Raw genomic sequence first — 23188 nt, forward strand, 5'->3', positions numbered from 1 at the left:
GATCCCTGAAGGAGGGCTGGCCTGAGCGAGGCCTAGTTGGCTCTACCTCTTCCGGGGCCCTAGCAGGGTCAAGGAGGAATTGTGCTCCTTGCTCAGCTTGGACCTCACATCGACGTCCTGCTAAACCAACGAGCCAGTCGGTGTGAGCTCCTGGATGGAAGGCTGAGCAGAGTGTTTTTCTGAGTGCAGGTAGGGCCCTTGTCCTCACTGAGTCCACGTTACCCAGCACAAGAGACCGGCTCGGACTGTCTTAGTGATCTGGGGCAAGCTGCGGCAACCTAGTTTTCCAAAGGAAGAGAGAGAGCAGTGTGCCGCCTTGGGCTCTGCATGCAAGAAGTGTTCCGAAGGGCCTACACGGCTGCTTCTTGCTCAGCAGGCAGAGAGGAGACGTGGGGGGATCCGTGTGGTAGCATGGGAAACGGTGCGGAGGCCAGAGTGCTTGGAGTCCTGAAAGCTATCCTCGCGTTCCATTGAAGCACAACAACGGTGGAGACCTCATGGAAACCGAGGCAGGCAGAGCTTGTCCGGTGGAAACTTAGGCACTGCCCTGAGGCTCAGGGTGGCCTTGCGCTTTCCCAGGAGGAACGAGGTCTGCGGGATTAACTCTCCTCCAGCGTGGCAGGAACCCGGTTTCTCGGGGGAAAGTGCTCCTTTGCTATGCTAGCGTACCTGCGGAGGCTAGAACCTGGGCAACTTCAAGGTTTGGCAAGCAGCCCCTGAGACCCTAGAGTCCAAGCTTCCAAAGGGAAAAGGCTGCTTTTGTCGGCAGAGCCACCTACCCTTGTTAGCACCCAGCATAAGTACCTGCAGGATGGGAGCGGCGAAGGGAAGCAAACGGGACACACTGGGCACCTGAGAAGCTCCCCTCGACACTTGCAAGCAGCCTGTTTCTCTGGGGGAACATACTCGTTTCCTCCCCGGGCGTGCCTGCCGGGAGTAGAAGCTGGGCCTTCCTAGGGTTTCGCAAACAGCCCCGAGGCTACAAGAATCCAGATTTCCAAAGGGGAAAAGACTGCTTTTCGAAGCAGGGCCACCTATCCTAGTTCACAGCAACCATGAGTCCCTGCAGTAGTGGAGCTGCCGAGGGAGAGCATGGCGAAACCCTGGGCACTTCGCTAAGTACCTTTTCCTGTGCAGGCTTCCGAGTGTGGCAAGATCCCTGAAGGAGGGCTGGCCTGAGCGAGGCCTAGTTGGCTCTACCTCTTCCGGGGCCCTAGCAGGGTCAAGGAGGAATTGTGCTCCTTGCTCAGCTTGGACCTCACATCGACGTCCTGCTAAACCAACGAGCCAGTCGGTGTGAGCTCCTGGATGGAAGGCTGAGCAGAGTGTTTTTCTGAGTGCAGGTAGGGCCCTTGTCCTCACTGAGTCCACGTTACCCAGCACAAGAGACCGGCTCGGACTGTCTTAGTGATCTGGGGCAAGCTGCGGCAACCTAGTTTTCCAAAGGAAGAGAGAGAGCAGTGTGCCGCCTTGGGCTCTGCATGCAAGAAGTGTTCCGAAGGGCCTACACGGCTGCTTCTTGCTCAGCAGGCAGAGAGGAGACGTGGGGGGATCCGTGTGGTAGCATGGGAAACGGTGCGGAGGCCAGAGTGCTTGGAGTCCTGAAAGCTATCCTCGCGTTCCATTGAAGCACAACAACGGTGGAGACCTCATGGAAACCGCGGCAGGCAGAGCTTGTCCGGTGGAAACTTAGGCACTGCCCTGAGGCTCAGGGTGGCCTTGCGCTTTCCCAGGAGGAACGAGGTCTGCGGGATTAACTCTCCTCCAGCGTGGCAGGAACCCGGTTTCTCGGGGGAAAGTGCTCCTTTGCTATGCTAGCGTACCTGCGGAGGCTAGAACCTGGGCAACTTCAAGGTTTGGCAAGCAGCCCCTGAGACCCTAGAGTCCAAGCTTCCAAAGGGAAAAGGCTGCTTTTGTCGGCAGAGCCACCTACCCTTGTTAGCACCCAGCATAAGTACCTGCAGGATGGGAGCGGCGAAGGGAAGCAAACGGGACACACTGGGCACCTGAGAAGCTCCCCTCGACACTTGCAAGCAGCCTGTTTCTCTGGGGGAACATACTCGTTTCCTCCCCGGGCGTGCCTGCCGGGAGTAGAAGCTGGGCCTTCCTAGGGTTTCGCAAACAGCCCCGAGGCTACGAGAATCCAGATTTCCAAAGGGGAAAAGACTGCTTTTCGAAGCAGGGCCACCTATCCTAGTTCACAGCAACCATGAGTCCCTGCAGTAGTGGAGCTGCCGAGGGAGAGCATGGCGAAACCCTGGGCACTTCGCTAAGTACCTTTTCCTGTGCAGGCTTCCAAGTGTGGCAAGATCCCTGAAGGAGGGCTGGCCTGAGCGAGGCCTAGTTGGCTCTACCTCTTCCGGGGCCCTAGCAGGGTCAAGGAGGAATTGTGCTCCTTGCTCAGCTTGGACCTCACATCGACGTCCTGCTAAACCAACGAGCCAGTCGGTGTGAGCTCCTGGATGGAAGGCTGAGCAGAGTGTTTTTCTGAGTGCAGGTAGGGCCCTTGTCCTCCCTGAGTCCACGTTACCCAGCACATGAGACCGGCTCGGACTGTCTTAGTGATCTGGGGCAAGCTGCGTCTAATCTGCATTCCTTATAAGGACACCAGTCAGATTGGACTGGGATCCACCCTAATGGCCTCATTTTAACTTAATTACTCTTTAAAGGCCTGATCTCCTAATACAGTCACATGCTGAGGTACTGGGGTTTAGGGCTTCATCCTGTCAATTCCGTGGTGGACACAACTCAGCCCATGACACCTGACAAGGACCTGGTAAGAAGACCAACATGGTTCTAACCATGTTTAACTGTGATACCAGATGCAAAAAAAAGCCAGGACAGACCTTGAGGCCATTACTCTAAGTGAAATTAGAGAAAGACAAATACTGTATGATCTCACGTATACAAATCGAAGAAAACTGAGCTCATAGAAACAGAGAACAGTTTAGTGGTTGCCAGAGGTGGGAGTAGGGGGGATGGGAAAGGTGGTCAAAAGGTACAAACTTGCAGTTATAAGAGAAACAACTCCTGGGGAGGTAATGTACATCTTGATGACTATAGTTAAAAATACTGTTTTCTTTTTTTTTTATACATCTTTATTGGAGTATAATTGCTTTACAATGGTGTGTTAGTTTCTGCTGTATAACAGTGAATCAGCTATACATATACCTATATCCCCATATTTCCTCCCTCTTGCATCTCCCTCCCACCCTCCCTATCCCACCCCTCTAGGTGGACACAAAGCACCGAACAATACTGTTACTTAATTTGAAAGTTGCTAAGAGTACAGATCTTAAAAGTTCTTATCACAAGAAAAAAATTGTAACTATGTGAGGCGGTAAATGTTAACTAAACTTATTGTGGAAATTATTTTGCAATTTATACACATATCAAATTACTATGTTGTACACCTGAAATTAATATAAAATTATATGACAATTATATCTCAGTAAAATGGGGGGAAAAAAGGAATCCAATATCTCAGGTATAAAGCCTCCCTCCTCCTTCCCTCTCACATTCCCGGGAAGACCTCAGGCCCGGGCCTTACACCTGCCTTGAGTATATGCCTATGAACTGTGTCAGTAAATGGTAGGTGCTTCCCTTCCACACCTTCCTTTGCTCATCATTGGAGAATATGCTAGAGCGACACTATAAGAGTGATCAGATATCTCCGATTTTTGTGGACAATCATGGTTTCAAAAATTCTGTCCTCTTGTCCACCTAAGAACACTGGTATTCTTCATACTACAGGTTCCAAAATGTGGTTCAGAAATCATGGTCACGGTGCCTGCCATGCCAGGATGGCAACTTGGAGGGCTGGGGAGGGCGTGGCAGGTGGCAGGTGGGGAAAGCCGGCAGCCAGAAGGAGGAGAGGACAAAGAAAAAGACCCAGGAAATTTGTATCTCTAGAACAAATTCCCAAATAGTAAGAGTTTACTGTAGCAGCAAGTCCTAGCCTCTAGTTTACTGCTACATCTAGTCCTCAAGGAGCACAGCAATCAGAACATTTAATACAAAATTTCCTAGCTCTAAAACGGAAATATTAATACCTGCTTGTTGTGTTTGGAAGTTATTTCAAAAAGTAACGCTAATATCAATAAAGCCCTTTATAAAAGAGCTAAAGGAACTCTGTAAGTATTACTTTTGTTTGTTTGTTTTTCCATCACTCTTCATAGCTGCCAAGCAGTAACAGCTGTCTTTGTACTGAATCCCGGAAGTGTCTCTGTATCCTGGAAGTATTGCAATGATCGTCTTCACACCTGCAAAATATTCCTGCACCGTGTACGCAAATGATTATGGCTCCGCTCTCGGGCCTCACCTGGGAGCTACTGCATGTGAGGATCAAATTGATACACATTAGGGCATCCTCAGCGGTCTTTGGCAAAGGCCTGTAGATTACCTCGCTATCCAATTTGTTAACTGGACAGCAGAGCCTGAGTGGAAAGAACAATGCGCTCGTCAGTTGGGAGAAGCTCCTCCAGGTATCAACAGATACAAGCAAGGCAATCTCACTGTGCAGGTTGATTAGAACTGGGTTTGTATTTTGGACAATAAACTACTCATGATAGTCTCCCAGTCATTAAGTATCTCTGCTGTAAGAGAAAACTGGGGCTATTAACTTCTCCAGATAGAACCCGAGGGAAAAGTGATCATTTCTTTTCTAAGCAGAAGGGAAGGTTCTGCTCAATAAAGATCAATTAAACATCTCTGTTAAAAGACTGCTTGGAGCTGGTGCCAAAGGAAATTCCACTGTATTAACCCGTGCTCCCTCCAACCCTCCCCACCTCTGTAGCTTGCGCTGGGGAAAATTGTAAGAGGACGCTGGCTATTGTAAGCTTTATAAGGTGACAGTAGCTCTCACATCCGTGGCTGAATGATCTTTGATGTTGAGTGACTTTTCCGGCATTTAGCAGGTGTATTCCCAGAGGATGGCAGGCAAATCAAACGCTCCTCTGAATTCAGCTGCTAGCATCAATCATTCTCATGAGGGAGTAAAAAAAAGAATATAACAATAGGTACCAGGAAAAATGATATGGTGGTCTGAGCTAGTAATTCCCAGGATGCAGGAAGAGTTTTGGGGGCCCTAGAAAATCCACTGCATAAAGAAAACCCGCCACAATCTCCACCAGCATCTTATAGTTACCACCTCATTCTTGTCCTTTAAAATACAGTGTGCTTGTCCTTTAAAATACAGTGTGTCTTGTACATTAAAATACAGTGTGCTTCTACTCTCTGGCTTAGACTGCATCCTCTCATGTAAATTCCATCTGTTCTTGCTTGAGGGAGGGCAGACACAACCTTGACTTTATCCTCTTGATGAGAGTGATGTTTCATGGTGTTGGGAGGATTTTCATTGGGTCAATTGCCTGATTGAGACATAGCCTTAGTGAGCTGACAAATAGCAGGCATTAACGTCTCTTTTTTAATGGTATGATGAATAGTCTAAGAGAAGGGTCAGCAAACTGTAGCCAGCCGCCTGTTTTTGTAAATAAATTATTGGACCACAGCCAGGCCAGTTCATTCATGAATTTTGTCTGGCTCCTTTTGCGTCGAGTAGTTGTGACAGAGACCTAACGGCCCACAAAGCCAAAGATACTCCCTGGCCCCGGCCACGCCTGATCTAAGACCGTTCCCACAGTCCTCTGATGATAAGAATCACCTGGATCATTTGTTCAAAAGACAATTTCTGGGTCCAGCTTGGAACCCCTGAGTCAGAATCTCCAGGGAAGGGGCTTTGGGAAGGTAAAGTGAACAAGCTTCCCGGGTGATTCTTATCCCCAGGCAACTACTGGTCTCAGGTGTGCCTGCCTAGCAGGTAAGGAGGAGGTTTTCAAAGAGGCAGTGGGGGTGGGGGGTTGGGCGGAGTTTGCCTTGGAGAGCACAGGCCTCGCGGTTTCACTGCTGGGACTGCATCCCAGCTCCGCTTCTCCCCAAGCTTCGCCACCTCAGGTAAGTTCCTTTTCACACTGTTTCCTCCGCTGAGAAGTGAGGGTCATGGTGCCCGGTTGGCAGTGTGTGTATATACGCTGAGAGCCTAATCCAAGGCTCGGTAGTGGTCACCCTCACTAAGAGGAGCAGCGCCATGTAAACACAGAAGACCCCGCTGTGGAAACATCTCATAAATAAGACAGGCCCAGCGGGGCTTTTCAGTAGTCCACGGTGTACAGCTGTTTTCCTCAGAAGGAAAAACTCCCTTAAAGGAATCTCCCATTACGTTCAGGACAGTATACGGCCCTTTAGAAACTCAATTCTCCACAGAATGCTGAGTATTGGTTATCATTGGCTGTTTTAGGATATAGCTGAGTTTGCAAAGGAATATTTAATTTCATGATTGAAAACTCTGGTACTTAGCACGAGACAGACATATATATATATTCTGTTTCTGAGGTTAATGTTTTTAAAAACTCTTTGCCTGACGAGATCAAGCAATTTCAGCCATTCGTGTAGCTGTTGAAAGACAGTTTTTACATGAATTGCCCATAAATCCTTGCAAGATACAGGACCCAATAATACTTCAGGTTACCAGGGAGTTTCATATTTTACTAAAAGGGGGAAAAAGTCAATCTTGAATCTTTTAGTCCGATGACCAAAGAATGGCTCCATTGATTTTGTTCAGCTACTCAGGTGGGTGTGCAGTTGATCCTGATTGGATCTTATTTAAAGTTTACTTTTTCTGGGAAGTATTAATTCGAATGTAGTATGGGTAATACTGGAATACTAGAGCCTCTTTAAAGCCACTTTACACAGCTTGTGTAAACATCCTAGGGTAGTTTCCTCTTAACATTTTCACAAATATAGAACTTGAGTTTGCTGTATGTTTTCCTCTTTTTAACAGAAGAGGGAGGTAAAGGCTTGGCTAAACAATGTACCTAAAACCCAGGCTAGAGGGAAATGGATTCATATTCTTAGAGGAACAGGTAAACAAGAACAGCATGAATTCTGCCAGGTGTGATTTAGGTTTGTGAAGGAAGGAAAAAAAGCACACTTGGCAAATGAGTGTGGTTTGCTGATTTCTTTATTTTTAAACTTAGTTTTAAACGAAAGTACCAGTGAGACCCGAGAAAAACGAATCTGCAGAGGGCAGGGGGAGGGGTATTCTTCATTTTTATTACATGCAGTGTTGGAATCGTGCTGTGCCCTGAAACACAGCTGGATGAACAGGGTAGTTCAGGGTCTGCCTGGATTAACTCCTTAAGCAAATTTCTAGGCTGCCAGGCCGGCTGGTTGAGCTCCAGGCTGGTGGCTAGTGGTGCCGTGTTATTCCTTTCCGCTCACCTCAAGGCGAAAACCCGGAAGTGCCGACCACCAGTAGCTGCATGTACGCCTTGTGGAATGTCCAATGCTGAGAGATTCTCTTAGGCTCATGCCTCCTGTGCAGATGCTCCCCACACACACCCCCCCCGCCCAGCTCCCAGAGTTCCCATGGCTCACACCTGGTGCCAGCCAGCAGCCGCGGACCTGCCTGTAGGCCCTCGTGAAGGCCTGCTGCTCGTCCTGAAAACCTGCTGCTACTCGAGAATCCAGAGGGGCTGCTCCTCATGGGGCGCCGTCTTGGCTAGAGGCTGCCTACATCTTCTGTGGGCTTTGCCTCCGTGGTTTCCAAGGGGGCAAATGGGGGCTGCCGGGCCTTATTTGACGGGAGACATGAATATCTGGGCTAGGTTCACTTAAGAGATTCATTGTTTTCCTGATAGGTATGAGTGATAATTTTTGTTTGTTTTGTATGTGGGTGGGGTCATGGAAATACTTGGGGATGTAATCAAACTCAGCTGAACTGAGTTTGCTGTCACTTAGCAGTGTGATCTTGGGCAGGTCTTTTAACCTTTCTGGTCTCCATCTGTAGAATGGGAATTATAATACTAGTCTCATTTGCCTGTGAGATTGTCATGAAGAGACAGTGAACTACATATACGAAAGTGCTTTCAGAATGGCAATGTACTCTGTATGCAGTGTGTGTGGCAGATAGCATCCCAGTTTGAATTTCAATGAGATTCAGAACTGTGATTAACAAGGCAAGCAGAGCCAGGATGGGGTGAGGCAAGCAGGATGGGTAGGGCGCTAAGTGAAGGAGGCACTCCCTCACGGGGGTGTTTACATGCGGCTCTGAACCAGCAAGACGCTGAGAGTCAGTGTCTCCTTCAGTTTTGCACTGTAGTCACCCTGCTTGCCTCACCCAAACCCCTGTCCTGAGTGAAAGTAAAATACATGCCCATGAAAATGATACATGTGATATACACTTTTGTTGTAACAAAGTCCACCAGTACCTAATCAACCTTGACAGATGTTACCGCTGGGACAATTTCTGGGGTGTCTTTCCTGGCGTTTTTCATACATGTACAACCTTAAACTAGCTTTTGTTCTCACCTCATGGGCAGCACAGAAACATGGGGAAGAAACACCAATCTGATCTCAAAACCTCATGCGTGTTCTAGATCTTTGTCATGGGTGTATTTGTAGACTCTGTGGAGGGGTCACACAGCACATGACACGGCCAAACATGTTGAACCTACGTCACCCAGCTTTCTCTCCCGTACACCAAGTCTTCAGTAGCTGCTCCAGGACCTCCACCTCCCCCGTCTTTAAAAGCTCCAGGTACTTCTTTTCTTCCATCTCCTGGTTGGCTGGCTGGCTGGCTGCCTGCCTCTCTCATCCACTACTTCCTTTTTCATCTCCTCTCATGAAGACTAATCTGGCCATTTGAGGACTCATTATCTCTCTTACTGTCTCCCAGATCAGTTCCATAAAGGATCTGGTGGTAAAAAAAGACTCCCCTTCAGGCATGGGTATGAGGGAGAAAGGTTGTCAGTAGCTCCATAGGTTTTGTTCCTGACATATAATAGCCGTATGTACCTCTTCCCGGCCCCTCCTCCACACTTTTGAAATGCGATCACGCTGTCCCTAATGTCTTCTAACTCAGCGGTCCCCCACCTGTTCGGCAGCAGGGACCGGTTTCCTGGAAGAGAATGGTTCCACGGGGGAGGGGGCGGGGGGCTCAGGCAGTCGTGCAAGCGATGGGGAGCGGCAGATGAAGGTTCGCTGGCCTGCCCGCCGCTCACCCCGCCTCCTAACAGGCTGTGGAGCGCTGTTCTAACTGGCATCGTGTCACTTAACGATGCATCGCAGAGCTCTCCAGTGGTACTTCCAAGCTGATGTCATCGTTTTTTAACAGCTGCCTGTATTCTACCCTGCCAGTGTGTCATCATAATTTAACCCCTTCTGTACTAGGAGATGTGTGTTTCTCCTTTTTCACTCTTGCAAATAATCTGCGTTGAAAATCCTCCTACACTTTTCACTTCCTTGTGTGCTTAGAAGTTTAATTTGCTGGGTCAAACAGGATGATGTGCATTTTGATAACACATTATGGGAAGGTTGATTGTGAGCACGGCATGGGCTCTGTCCCTGGTATTTTTCTTCCTGTCCAACCTCCGCTAGATTCACCTTCACATACAGTTTTCATTCACGGCTTGAGGGCTGTAAGTAACAACTGTCAGAGTTGTTTTTCTAAAATACCCTCGGTAAGCTATCGTGTATGGCACCGGTGTGACTGCTTTGGGAATGGTAGCTCCCAGGAGGAATGAGATGTTTCCCCTACTCCATATGGACCATCCTGCAGTTTGGCCTGCGGAGGCCTCGGGGTGCTTGAAGGCGCAGGAGAGGGAGCTGTGTGGACCCATCGCCGCCCAGTGGCCGCTGAGAGGATGACGGCCTTGTTTGCAGGCTCAGGCACCAAATCCCTGGGAACTCCTAGGAATGCTTGAGGGGCACTTTACTGGAGGCTGAAGTCCTGCATGAACAGCAGGGAGGTGGGAGCTAGTGACATCTGGGCTACTGTTACAGTGACTCCATGTGCAGCCATAGGCTGGCGCCTGGGGCAACTCAGGTGACTGTGGCTTTGGAGTGAATTTGCGTTTTATGGCTCACATGGTATCTACAGATATTAGAACGAGACAGCGGCAATATGCCAGGAGCAAGTCGTTTCTGGGCAGTGCTTATCTGCCTTCAGGGACCTCTGCCATAACTCTGTGGTCCATAAGTTGGGAACCACTGAGGTGGGCTATTGGAAAGCTGAGTGCAAATGAAATCATTAACTCAATGTCAAGGGGAGCGTGCTCTTGAAAGGAATCCTGGGGTGAGTTCTCACCATACGGAAGGAACACCCGGTTGTTCCCATTCAGGATCCTAAAATGACTCCCTAATGTAACAAATCAACTTCTCTGGGCAGCTTGTTACCCCTTCATAACGAGTCCCCACCCTATAATGAGCCCTGTTTCCTGTGGCTCTGATCAGGGCAGGTGCTGTCACTGCCATCGGCAAACAGAAGGCTTCTTTTTGCTTCTAAGTCATTGCTTCTGCTTTTTGTACCTCCGTGAAACGCCACCTCCGTCCCTTTGGTAATCTAAAGCCTACCATCTTTGCTGCCCTTCTTAACGCCCACTGCTCCAAGTCCTCTCAGCAACTTGGGCTTTTAGTGACTTTGGATTTTGTGAACTCCTGAAGCTTTTACACTTGGTGTCAGACATTTGCTGTGGTCTCTGTTTTGGGTCTGTCACTTGTCTTCTCGGCTAGACTGACTTCTGACATCAGTGATGCTTCATGTTTTCATAGCTCCTTGAAGGGAGTTGCTGGACACAAAATAGTGTAATATTTCAGTGACTTGCTGCATGATAAAAAAATGAAAGCCTTTTGGTAAATGGAGATGTTCATATATTAGATCTGCTTTATGTAGACATTTTAAAAATCTTCCATTCATTCAGTCACGCATATGCACGCACACACGCACATACACTCCTCATACAGGGCTGGTCACAGGTGTAGGCGCATAGCCTTCCGCTTAGAACAGAGATGTGTTCCTGCGAAAAGCATGCCCACCAATGTGGACAATCAAGCCGATGGCTCATAAAAACGGAGCCAATCTGCTTGGATCGAGACTGGGCATCCAGACCCCGTGGATCACGTGTCCACTTTCCCAGGCCTGGCGTGCTGCTCGGAAAACACTTGTTGGGTGAGTCGTGGTCATGTATCTATTGGATTCAGCTCTGCTTCCTCTTGCTCTGCTTTGTGTTGACTTTATGTGAACAGTGGATTGCTGGCCTCTGGGTTAAGGGGAGTTATTTAATGCACACAGGCCAATGAACAACCACTAACTGTTGCGAGTTCAGGGGATCTAATATCTTGGGAGGATTTATACCAATTACTTAACTGCCTGAATACCAACCTTCCTATTAGCTTTATGATAAGATGTGCTTGGGTCTCACGTTTATCCCGAGAAGACAGCCTTATCCAAATCATCTATATTTTAGCAGGCAGTACCAAACTTCAGGCCTCAGAAACACATTTTAAATAATTCTTGCCATGCCATGTATTTTAAGTATCATTAAAAAGCCGCTTTCTTACTTTTAAAAATATGTGTGCAGTAGATTTTGTGAAGCCTATAATAAGTCTATGAAAAATTGATTATTTTCCCACAGGTATAGGTTCAGATTTTTATTCTGCTTGCCAAATGAAAAATCTAGTATGCGTGGGTCCTTTATCTTATTTATGCCCTCTGAATAGAATCACCATGTTCCCAAACAAAGAGAAATGGGTTACTCGGATTGAGTAGCCTAATCCCTTCCTGTGGTGGGCAAAGTAGTTTGTGTAGCTCTAAACTAGGAAGCATGGATTTCCCTTTCAAATGCCTCATTTTCTTATTCTTTGCCTTTCAGTCAGCTCCATGTAAACTGGGTCAGGATATAACATGGGTGCTGAGGTGAGTTTCGGCTGCTGGTGGAATGTGCGTGTGATGGAAATAGGTCGCTTTAGGACCCAAGGATGATGCAGAGAGAGGTTTACAGTCAAAGATAATAATCGTTCTGTCCTTTAGTTAGCATTCCTGGTTTCTTTGCTTTTTTTTAACTGAACAATATGTGCCAATGGCCCCCACGTACTTTCGTCTCAGTTCTCTGGCCCTCATTGCTACAAGTTGGTTATGGCGTTGGCTGCTTTCCCAGCATTCATTCTCTCCCTGATCATGAACCATGGCTCAGCACCCTGGTTGAGGGATAGGGAGGGATTGGGTATCATCATGCTCCTCTGTGCCTAAGTCTCTTCTGAATTACTCCCTCTCCACCCTTCCATCTGAGAGTCCTGGATACTTGTTAAGCCCCCAGAACAGACGAGGTGGGGGAATTGGGCACCTTGTGCAGGTGACAGTGGCATAGATATAGCGCCTCGCCCATAAGTAAGGTGGGACTAGAAACAGCCTTCTGAGCTGGGGCGGCGGGTGAGCACACAGCTCTCACTCCACAAACAAGGATGAAATAGGCAGCGCACAGAGGCTCAAGAGACCGCTGTGATGAGTAACTGTGAGTACAGGGGGCCACGGCGGTGCTCTGTGAGCTTGGACACTTACGCTGGGGCTACATTGTGGACAATCTCAAGGACCATGGTGGTGAGTGTGAATCGATTCGGCCTTGAGGGGCCAGGAGGGCTTTTCAGCTGGAGACTTTTGAGAGTGTGATTGGACCCGAGGCTTTTGAAATTGTCTTAAAGAGAATTGAGAAGTTGTCCTGTTTAGTGGTTTTAAAACTTTGCTTTGATGATCTCCCCGAGGGGCTGTTCTGGTGGGAGGATCTGGGGAAAGAAGCCGAGAGGCTGGGACCTTGGGCTCCTTTTCCCAGTGATTCAGCAGTTCCGCTTCTGTTTTACTTCTTGAGCTGCCAGGTAAGAGTCCCTTCATCCGTCCTTTCCTCTGTCCTTTCCTCCTTTCCTCCCTTCCTGTGGTTAAACACATAAGTTGGAAACTTTTGTTAACTGTTTTTAAGTGTACAGCTCAGTAGCGTTAAGTATACTCAGTGTTAAATAGATCTCCAGACTTTTTCCTCTTGCAAACTGCAACTCTAGTCTCTTTCAATAACAATTCCCCCTTTTCACCTCCCTCCAGCCCTTGGTAACCACCATCCTACATTGTTTCTATGAATTTGACTAGCCAAGTAAGATTTCTTTTCAAAAAGCAATCAAGCAGCTGAGAAGGTTTGATAGCCTTCTGATGTATCCATCATTCCTCACTGTCTGCACCCGCCCCCCAGACAGTGAGGAAACTGAAATCCCAGAGGTCCTGGGAGGCCCAGGTGGCCACACAATGCAGATGTTATTCACACGGATACTTAAGCCGGATTGCCAGGTTCACATTTTGGCTCTGATGCTCTGTATGTGACACTGGGCAAGTGATGTAACGCAGTGCCCCAGTTTGCTCATCGGTTAAAGGGACGTGATGGTAACAGAATCTGCTTTATAGCCTTGTTGTGAAGATTAAGTGAGGTAATCTACATAAAGCACTGGGAATAGGGCCTGACACTTATGTACGTGTCTGCTATGATTGTTAAGTGACTTCCTAGCATGACACAGTTCCTTGTAAGGAGAGCTGTGACTTTGGGCCTACAACCAGCTCCCGTGGTGCATGTCTTTTGAGTTTCCACTTAAGACTGAATAGATAGATAGCTTTGACTGGCAAGGTTTCCTCCTACACATCCCTATCTTTCATCTAGGGCATACCATTGACCTTGAAGGATGCTCCATCAATATCTTAATCCTCAGGGGGAAAGTCATGCAGTTCACATCCTACAGCAGAAGAAGGCCGGTCATGCGATGGCATTAATTCAACAAATATTTATGGAATGCTTTGATGTAAGGACACCTGGGGTAGATGCTGGGGACACTGAGCAAACCAGCCCCAAATCCCTGCTCTCGAGGAGCTTGTGTTGTCTTGGGGCAAACCTTTGTAATGCAGCCCTTTTAATCAATGAAATGTTTTTCCTGAACTCATCTAGCTAAGGAAGATGAAAAGTTTGCTTACAAATATTCAGGTTTGGAAAGGTTTGGCAGCTCTAGACCTGTTGCTGATGGTGCTTTCGAAAACTGGTTCGTAAAAATAGACACTAAAAATGGCGTAGAAATACTGGTGATTTCAGATTTGAGGCGATTTTTCAGATACAAAGTTTGCAAGTCGGTTTATCTCCAGTGCTTACTCTGGGGTTGCGTGTGCAGTACAGTCCCTCATACTTCGAACTCGGTAAGGACAGCATAAGACTCACTTTACCTGTGCTTCAATCAGATGTCAGGAGGAATGTGGGATTCCTCCTGCCTACACCTCTCCTGGGCTTCCTCCTTTCCTCCTCAATGTGGGCAGATGACATTCAGACTCAGAGGAAGCAGAAGCAGGGGTAGTGCGGTTGGGACTGATCTTCCAGAGGGAAGAAAACAGGAATTGCCATCACAGGCTGGGGCTTTCCAGCTACAAGAAAAGATCTGCGGTACAGATATCATGCTGCTTGCTACCTCCTTGGCTATTTGGGTCATAGCCGGTGCTGTAAAGCACAGCTCTTCTTTCCTGGGGTCCTACAAGTACTTCATTGGTAGGTACTTCCCAACACAGCATTTCCAGGGTGCCACTGCTAGTCAGTCAAGGTTGCTGGGTGATAGGCATCCCATGTACTGTTAGAAACTGCTGGGACCTGTGTGGCGGCCTTAAAGCTAACGGACACAATCACCCGCAGCCGTGGCCCATTGTTCAGTGCCCGCTATCCCCACTTGTTTCCCGTTAAGAGACTGCTATTTTGTTCAGCTAGGGTGGAGAACCCTTGATCTTAGGGAGCAGGGGGGCCCCTCTTTTAACCCTAAGGGATGAAGCGTGGAGGTCTGGGCCAGTTGTAATAAACCCATTCCCAAACCCAAACCCAAACCCATCCTCCTTTACAACTCTAAGTGTCAATGTGACACTGGCCAACGAGTCTGGTGGTTTCTAGGAAATATTTTTTAAAATTTCCCATATAGGACTTCCCTGATGGCGCAGTGGTTAAGTATCTGCCTGCCAATGCAGGGGACACAGGTTCGAGCCCTGGTCTGGGAAGATCCCACATGCTGCGGAGCAACTGGGCCCATGAGCCACAACTACTGAGCCTGCGCGTCTGGAGCCTGTGCTCCGCAACAAGAGAGGCCGCGATAGTGAGAGGCCCGCGCAGCGCAACGAAGAGTGGCCCCCGCTCGCCGCAACTAGAGAAAGCCCTCGCACAGAAACGAAGACCCAACGCAGCCAAAAATAAATTAAGTAATTATTTTTTTTTAAAAAAAGAGAGCTTTAAAACCAAAGGTCAGGGGAATGACTGCTAATGAGTTTGGGGCTTCTTTTTGGGAGGATGAAAATGTTCTAAAATTGATCGTGGTGATGAATGTACCAAAAGAATTTAATTGTACACTTTAATGGGTGAATCGTATGGTATGTGGATTGTCTCTCAATAAAGCTGTTATTTTAAAAAAAATGGTCTGCAGGTAGCTAGACGTAAATTATAAAAACAAATATTAAGCCTGCAACAAAAAATACATAGGGGATAAAAATACTTGTTATATTTATGCAATTTTAAAATAGCTAAATGCCGTGTTACTGCACAAAATTTCACTCGTTAGGAAAAACAACAAATTGGAAACAGTGTCTGCCTTCAGGAGTAACTGGATGGGACAGAAGAGACTTATTTTTTTCCCTGTATACTTTTATAACTTCTGATTTGATACATGTATTAAAAAAATAAGTGTACATATAATTAGTAACAACAGTGTCATACCTCTCCTTAGTACAAGTATAAACTCCCAGGTTGCATATTTTGTTCTGAAAAGAATAAAGAATGAAATATATATGTTTTTAAAAATCAGTCAAAGGAAGTAAAAAACTGAAAGATTCTTACATTTGTCTCATCTCACACTAAAAAGCATTTAGTCATTTCTCTGTTATTAGGCATTATAATCAGGCAGAATTCTTTCTTACCCAACAGTCTGACACATCTTTAAACAATGACACAGTTGACCATTCCCTCCTCCTTGAAAACTTCCTTTCCTTCATTTCTAGTACATCGCACTCTCCTGGTCTTCCTCCTCCCTCAATAACCTCTTATTAATCTCCTTTGCTGAATTCCTCTTCATTTCCCAAGAAGGTGTCCAGAAGGTAAGTTCCATGAAGGTGGGAATTTTTGTCAGCTTTGTTCACTACTGTATTCCCAAAGGCTAAAAAAAGTACCCAGAACCATACTCAATAAATAACTGTTGAATGAATACATGAGTGAATCAGCAACTCCAGGCTCACATTTTGAAAAGCCATAGAAGTAAACTATATTCCACATAACCTTTATGCTTAATCTACTTTATTACATTATATTTCTCTGAACATTGATAATCAGTACACTGTTTATTATTTGATTAGCCAAAATACTTCATTCCCTGCTCTTTCTCCATCAATGTGTTTTACACAGTATGTGCAAAACGCACATTTAACAGCTCTTATACTACTACTAAAAGCATAAACGTAGCATAGAAAAAGAGCAGCTGTTGCTATGGGAATTTTCACTTCTGTTTCTAGTATTAATGTTGAATTAACACAATGACATACTTTAGTAATTTTTAAAAAGGGGGGGACACCCCACTAGAGTTAACTAAGATATCACAGTAAAGACAACACCTGGAAAGTGCCCGAGGCCCGCGCGCGCCCGAGTCGCACTCCCCGGAGGCTTCGGGACGCCGACCGGGCGCGGTCGCGCGGGGGCGGGGCTCGCGCTGACGTCGGCCCGGGGCGGGGCTGGGGAATCGCGCAGGGCGCCCGCGCGGAGCTGTGGCTGTGGTGGTGGTGGTGGCGGCGGCGGCGCCCGGCCGGCAGCGGCAGCGGTAGCGGCAGCGGCAGCCCTGAGCAGGGTGAGACGGCCGCGGTGGCGGCAGCTCGGGGTCGGGCGGCGCCTGGAGCTTCCCGCCCGTCGCTGGCGCTAGGCCCCTCTGCTCTCCTCCGCCCGCTCCTCCTCACAGCCCTGGCTGGGTCCCGGCAGCGCGCCCCCGCGGAGGGCGGAGGCGTAGGTGAGGCTGGCGGGCGGGGGGGCTGGGGGCTGGCGGGCGGGGGCTCTGGGCTGCGGGCCGGCGCGGGCGCACACGGCAGGCGCCGGGCGGTCGGCGTTTGTCTCCTCCCGCTTGCCGTAGGAGGCGGTGCGGCGCAAACAGTGGGCCGCCGCCTCCGCCGCTGCTTCAGGGGGCCAGTCACGCAGAGCCCGGGGCGGGCCGCCCCGAGGAGCCTGGCGCCCGCGGACAGGTGGGCTTCCCGCCCGGAGGCCCTCGGGCTGCCCGCACGGCCCGGGAGACCTCGCTAGTGGCCTGTCCGCGGTTCACCTCGGCGGCCGGGGAGGGAGGGCGGCGCGGACGGCCGTCCCGGTCCTCGGCGGGCGGCGCCACCAGGGAAGTCCTTTACAGGTCTTTTAAAAGCGTTCTGTCTCTTCTCTATCTGGTTATTTTTTTTTTTTTCTTTTCTTCCTGCCTTCCTCAGAAACTCTCTACCTACCCAGCTTTAGAGCAGGAAATTATCCGATTGAATTCTAGCTGTTTCTTTAACAAGAAATTTTTTGTAATGGTATAAACAGAAGAATCTTAGTTTGAACGAATAAAAATGACTCATTTATGTTTATTCTGCATCTGGTATTAGTCAGGTTTATGGCTTTTATTTCCTAAGATCGTTCTAGAAATATTTATTATGATTTTGTTCCTTATATTTTTATCTGCATTATATTGTTATTTCCATGGAAGGTTCTGGACTGTTTCCAAATAAATTCCTTAGAAGGGATTGTTCCTGGCACACTGTTACTTCTGATGCCCTTACATTTGTCAAAAAGAAAATGAGGGTTTTTTGGACCTAAACTGAGAAGAACTATAGTGGAGGGAAGATGAGAGATGTATTTCTTTAACTGCCATTTCTGTCTGATCCTGCGAGAGTACAGAATTTTTGATGGGTGTGTCTTCAATTTTGTGGACCCAGGCGTTGCCCACTGCCCAGCTCCTCTGACTATACCTGACCCAGATGCTCAGTTTCTGTCTTTTCTGTATTGATTGTAGGTGGAGGAGTTACTGATGGCCATGGAGAAGGTAAAACAGGAGCTGGAGTCCATGAAGGCGACGCTGTCCTGCACTCAGCAGTCACTGGCAGAGAAGGAAACTCATGTGACCAACCTTCGGGCCGAGAGAAGAAAACACTTAGAGGAAGTTCTGGAGATGAAGTAAGTTTTATAATATTGTTCTTCAGGCATATGCTTAGTTGAAATACTTGTCCTCATCGCTTTCATCTTCTGGCCCTGTTTGTCACGCCTGACACGCTTAGCCTAATTTTAATGCTCACTTGTGTTTCTCACTCCTTAGAACAAATTTGGGACAAATCCTCATCAACTAGAAACTTTTTTTGCCTCCCTGTCATTGAATTTTGCAGTCCTCTAGAGTGTATGTATCCGTATGCAATTGTGTCTCTGAAGTTCCTAAAACCTGGAAAGTTCTGGCAAGTTGTTGAGCTTTGTGAGGAAGATAACCATTGCTCCTGAGGTCATACGATGGCTAGGCAAATTTAAAAACATTTTTTATTATAAACATTTCCAAAGGTACACAAAAGTAGAGAATAGTATAGTGAATCTCCTTATACCCATCCCCCATATTTCACCATTAACATTTGCCGCACTCTCCACTCAGTTTTTACAGAATTGTCACTTTTAGCAGAACCATTCTTTACATCATTTTCGTACTTTCCAGGCATCTTGCAGCTTCCTTGAGATAGTCTGTTGTGAAGGCTGTAGATATCTGCTGTGCAGAATACAGCTGCTGCTTTTTCTCCTCTGTGACTTTGAAAAGTTCTGGTTTCCTTCTCTTCAGAACAAGTATGTCTGTTTTTTAAGTCCCTTAGTACTTTCTCCATCACTCCAATCCCCACCCCTATGTAATTGTCCTGCTCTCATTTTACTGAAACCAAGTCTATGCTGGGACCCCTCAGTTACCTTCATCACCTCAGCAGTTGCCTGTGTTCTTGTCGTCTTCTCTTCTGACTCAGAGGAGATACTGTCTCTCCTTCACCAAGCTCGCTTCTTATTTCTATCACAGATTTAAGCTCTGGTTCCCTCCTCTGCAATCTGTCTCCATTAATTTTCTTTCACATAATCTTTGCTCACTTTCTGTTAGTTCCTTCTTCTCTGCAGTAAATACGCACTCTCTCTGACCTAAAGTAAACAGTCTTTCTGAGCCCAGCCAGTGCTTGAAGCTAACATCCCCTCTTCTTTTCTGCTACTTTGAACTATCAATACATGTTGAATATGAGAATTACAAAGTAGCAGAGGATCTTGCCATGACACCTCAGCATGAATTTTCATGGGGCATGATTGTTTTGATATCATGACGGCAGCCCAGGAGTTGAGGAAACAAATATCGGGGTGTCCCCTGTGCTTATGGATTATTAGGGCACAGTGAGAGGTTAAGAGAGCCTGATCTTTCAGAAAAGAATTGCAGGTAATGTGCTCTCAGAAGTGACAGATACTGGAGCCAGAAATAGGTTGATACGCAGGGAGAACGGGGAGAATTTAGGGTTCTGAGTATCGTGATGAGAAAGTTTGCTTCTTACGAGCAGGTTAGTAGAGGCAGTTGAAGACAAGGTTTTATCCCTGATGATAAGAACATAGAGGAAGGATGGGTATAATATTCGGGAATACAAGGTATCGATGTGATACTCCTAAGCACAAACAGGCCCTGCTAAAGCAACGGTGTAGGAGTATTGTTTCGTTTTCTCTGTGTACCAATATCTTGACTTGACTTGTCACATCTTTCCCACTCAGTTCAAGTGTCTATAGCAAAACAGCGGTGGATTTGTAAAGGAATTTTCCTTTATTATTAGGGCTTTGAAAAGATATGAAAGAATTTTTTTAAAGAATGCTTGACTTTAAACCATTAAAAGGGAATTGCGTTTTTGTTTTTTTTTTATTGTTATTATTTTTGGAACCACAGTACTAAACTTTCTTATGGACTTCCCTTGCCAACCCAGGTTAGAGATTACATTTCAGAAAAATACTGTGATTTGCAAGACTGTTTTTGGTAAGGTCAAACACTCACACACTAAGGCATGTGATGAGTCATTAAAGTATTCAGAGAATTTATAAGTGGTATAGAAATTTGATGAATAAACATTAAATAAAAGTTCTAGAAATAAGGTGTTAAAACCTGGCTCTGACAGGTGACCTGTCTCTTAAATCACCTTCCTCATTTGCTCAGGAGATACTACTACAGCATCATGCTGTTCTTAGATTTTCTTAGAGTTTTTTGTCATGCAGATTTACTGACTTAAAAGTTTTTAAAGTAGTCTTTGCTTTAATTTGCACTTAAATTTCTCCTTGTTGTTGTCTCTCATTTTCATATCTTAATAAAATGGTTGTTTAATACCTTTCTTTTAACAAATTAAGCACTTCAGGCCTAATCGTCTATCCAAACATGCTGTTGAGAGTGGTGGCTATCCCAAACTCCTAATGTATCCCTCCTCCACACTCTTTTCTCCTTTGGTAACCATAAGTTTGTTTTCTATGTCTGTGGGTCTATTTCTGTTTTGTATATAAGTTCATTTGTATCTTTTTTTTTTTTTTTTTACGTTCCACATATAAGCGATATCATGATATTTGTCTTTCTCTGTCTGGATTACTTCACTTACTATGATAATCTCTAGGTCCATGAATGTTGCTGCAAATGGCATTATTTCATTCCTTTTTATGGCTGAATAATATTCCATTGTATGTGTGTGTGTATACATATATATGTATAAATATATAAAACACATCTTCTTTATCCATTCATCTATTGATGGACATTTAGGTTACTTCCATGTCTTGGCTATTGTAATAGAGCTGCAGTGAACACTGGGTTGCATGTATCTTTTTGAATTATGTTTTTCTCTGGATATATGCCCAGGAGTGGGATTGCTGGATCATATGGTAACTCTATTTTTAATTTCTTCAGGAACCTCCGTACTGTTCTCCATAGTGGGTGCACCAGTTTACATTCCCACCATCAGTGTAAGAAGGTTCCCTTTTCTCCATGCCCTCTCCAGCATTTATTGTTTGTAGATTTTTTTGATGATGGCCATTCTTACTGATGTGAGGTGATATCTCATTGTTGTTTTGCTTTGCATTTCTCTAATAATTAGCAGTGTTGAGCATCTTTTCATGTGCCTTTTGGCCATCTATACGTCTTCTTTGGAGAAATGTCTATTTAGATCTTCTACCCATTTTTTGATTGGGTGGTGTGTTTTGTTTTTTTTTTTTTTTCCATACAAATACAAATATAAGATTTTTAGAAATTTCATGTAATGTCTGAAACATTTATATTAACATATTTCCATACATATTTCCATACAAATACAAATATAACATTTTTAGAAATTTCATGTAATGTCTGAAACATTTATATTAACATATTTCCATACAAATAACCCAGTGAAAGTTTAGTATTAGTTGTTTTGTTTGTTTTTTTATACTGCAGGTTCTTATTAGGCATCAGTTTTATACACATCAGTGTATACATGTCAATCCCAATCGCCCAATTCAGCACACCACCATCCCCACCTCACCGCAGTTTTCCCCCCTTGGTGTCCATATGTCCATTCTCTACATCTGTGTCTCAACTTCTGCCCTGCAAACTGGCTCATCTGTACCATTTTTCTAGGTTCCACATACATGCATTAATATACGATATTTGTTTTTCTCTTTCTGACTTACTTCACTCTGTATGACAGTCTCTAGATCCATCCACGTCTCAACAAATGACTCAATTTCGTTCCTTTTTATGGCTGAGTAATATTCCATTGTATATATGTACCACAACTTCTTTATCCATTCGTCTGTTGATGGGCATTTAGGTTGCTTCCATGACCTGGCTATTGTAAATAGTGCTGCAATGAACATTCGGGTGCATGTGTCCTTTTGAATTACGGTTTTCTCTGGGTATATGCCCAGTAGTGGGATTGCTGGGTCATATGGTAATTCTATTTTTAGTTTTTTAAGGAACCTCCATATTGTTCTCCATAGTGGCTGTATCAATTTACATTCCCACCAACAGTGCAAGAGGGTTCCCTTTTCTCCACACCCTCTCCAGCATTTGTTGTTTGTAGATTTTCTGATGATGCCCATTCTAACAGGAGTGAGGTGATACCTCATTGTAGTTTTGATTTGCATTTCTCTAATAATTAGTGATGTTGAGCATCTTTTCATGTGCTTCGTGGCCGTCTGTATGTCTTCTTTGGAGAAATGTCTATTTAGGTCTTCTGCCCATTTTTGGATTGGGGTGTTTGTTTCTTTGATATTGAGCTGAATGAGCTGTTTATATATTTTGGAGATTAATCCTTTGTCAGTTGATTCATTTGCAAATATTTTCTCCCATTCTGAGGGTTGTCTTTTTGTCTTGTTTATGGTTTCCTTTGCTGTGCAAAAGCTTTGTAGTTTCATTAGGTCCCACTTGTTTATTTTTGTTTTTATTTCCATTACTCTAGGAGGTGGATCAAAAAAGATCTTGCTGTGATTTATGTCAAAGAGTGTTCTTCCTATGTTTTCCTCTAAGAGTTTTATAGTGTCCAGTCTTATATTTAGGTCTCTAATCCATTTTGAGTTTATTTTTGTGTATGGTGTTAGGGAGTATTCTAATTTCATTCTTTTACATGTGGCTGTCCAGTTTTCCCAGCACCACTTATTGAAGAGACTGTCTTTTCTCCATTGTATATCTTTGCCTCCTTTGTCATAGATTAGTTGACCATAGGTGCGTGGGTTAATCTCTGGGCTTTCTATCTTGTTCCATTGATCTATGTTTCTGTTTTTGTGCCAGTACCATATTGTCTTGATTACTGTAGCTTTGTAGTATAGTCTGAAGTCAGGGAGTCTGATTCCTCCAGCTCCATTTTTTTGCCTCAAGACTGCTTTGGCTATTCGGGGTCTTTTGTGTCTCCATACAAATTTTAAGATGATTTGTTCTAGCTCCGTAAAAAATGCCATTGGTAATTTGATAGGGATTGCATTGAATCTGTAGATTGCTTTGGGTAGTATACTCATTTTCACAATGTTGATTCTTCCAATCCAAGAACATGGTATATCTCTCCATCTATTTGTATCATCTTTAATTTCTTTCATCAGTGTCTTATAGTTTTCTGCATACAGGTCTTTTGTCTCCCTAGGTAGGTTTATTCCTAGGTATTTTATTTTTTTTGTTGCAATGGTAAATGGGAGTGTTTCCATAATTTCTCTTTCAGATTTTTCATCATTAGTGTATAGGAATGCAAGAGATTTCTGTGCATTAATTTTGTAACCTGCAACTTTACCATATTCATTAATTAGCTCTAGCAGTT

At 45.5% G+C, this 23188-nt stretch overlaps 1 protein-coding gene across 1 annotated transcript in view; it reads left to right on the forward strand.

Annotated features, from left to right (window-relative positions):
• Window positions 1–16735: 16735 nt before the first annotated feature.
• Window positions 16736–23188, forward strand: part of LOC130707183 (ELKS/Rab6-interacting/CAST family member 1-like) — a 112976-nt gene continuing 106523 nt past the window's right edge. Inside the window, 2 exon segments of the mRNA XM_057540404.1 lie at window positions 16736–16872; window positions 17896–18056. The gene's annotated coding sequence lies outside the window, so the exon portion shown is untranslated.

Source organism: Balaenoptera acutorostrata, chromosome 2 (genome assembly GCF_949987535.1).
Source record: "Balaenoptera acutorostrata chromosome 2, mBalAcu1.1, whole genome shotgun sequence".
Classification (NCBI taxonomy): Eukaryota; Metazoa; Chordata; class Mammalia; order Artiodactyla; family Balaenopteridae; genus Balaenoptera; species Balaenoptera acutorostrata.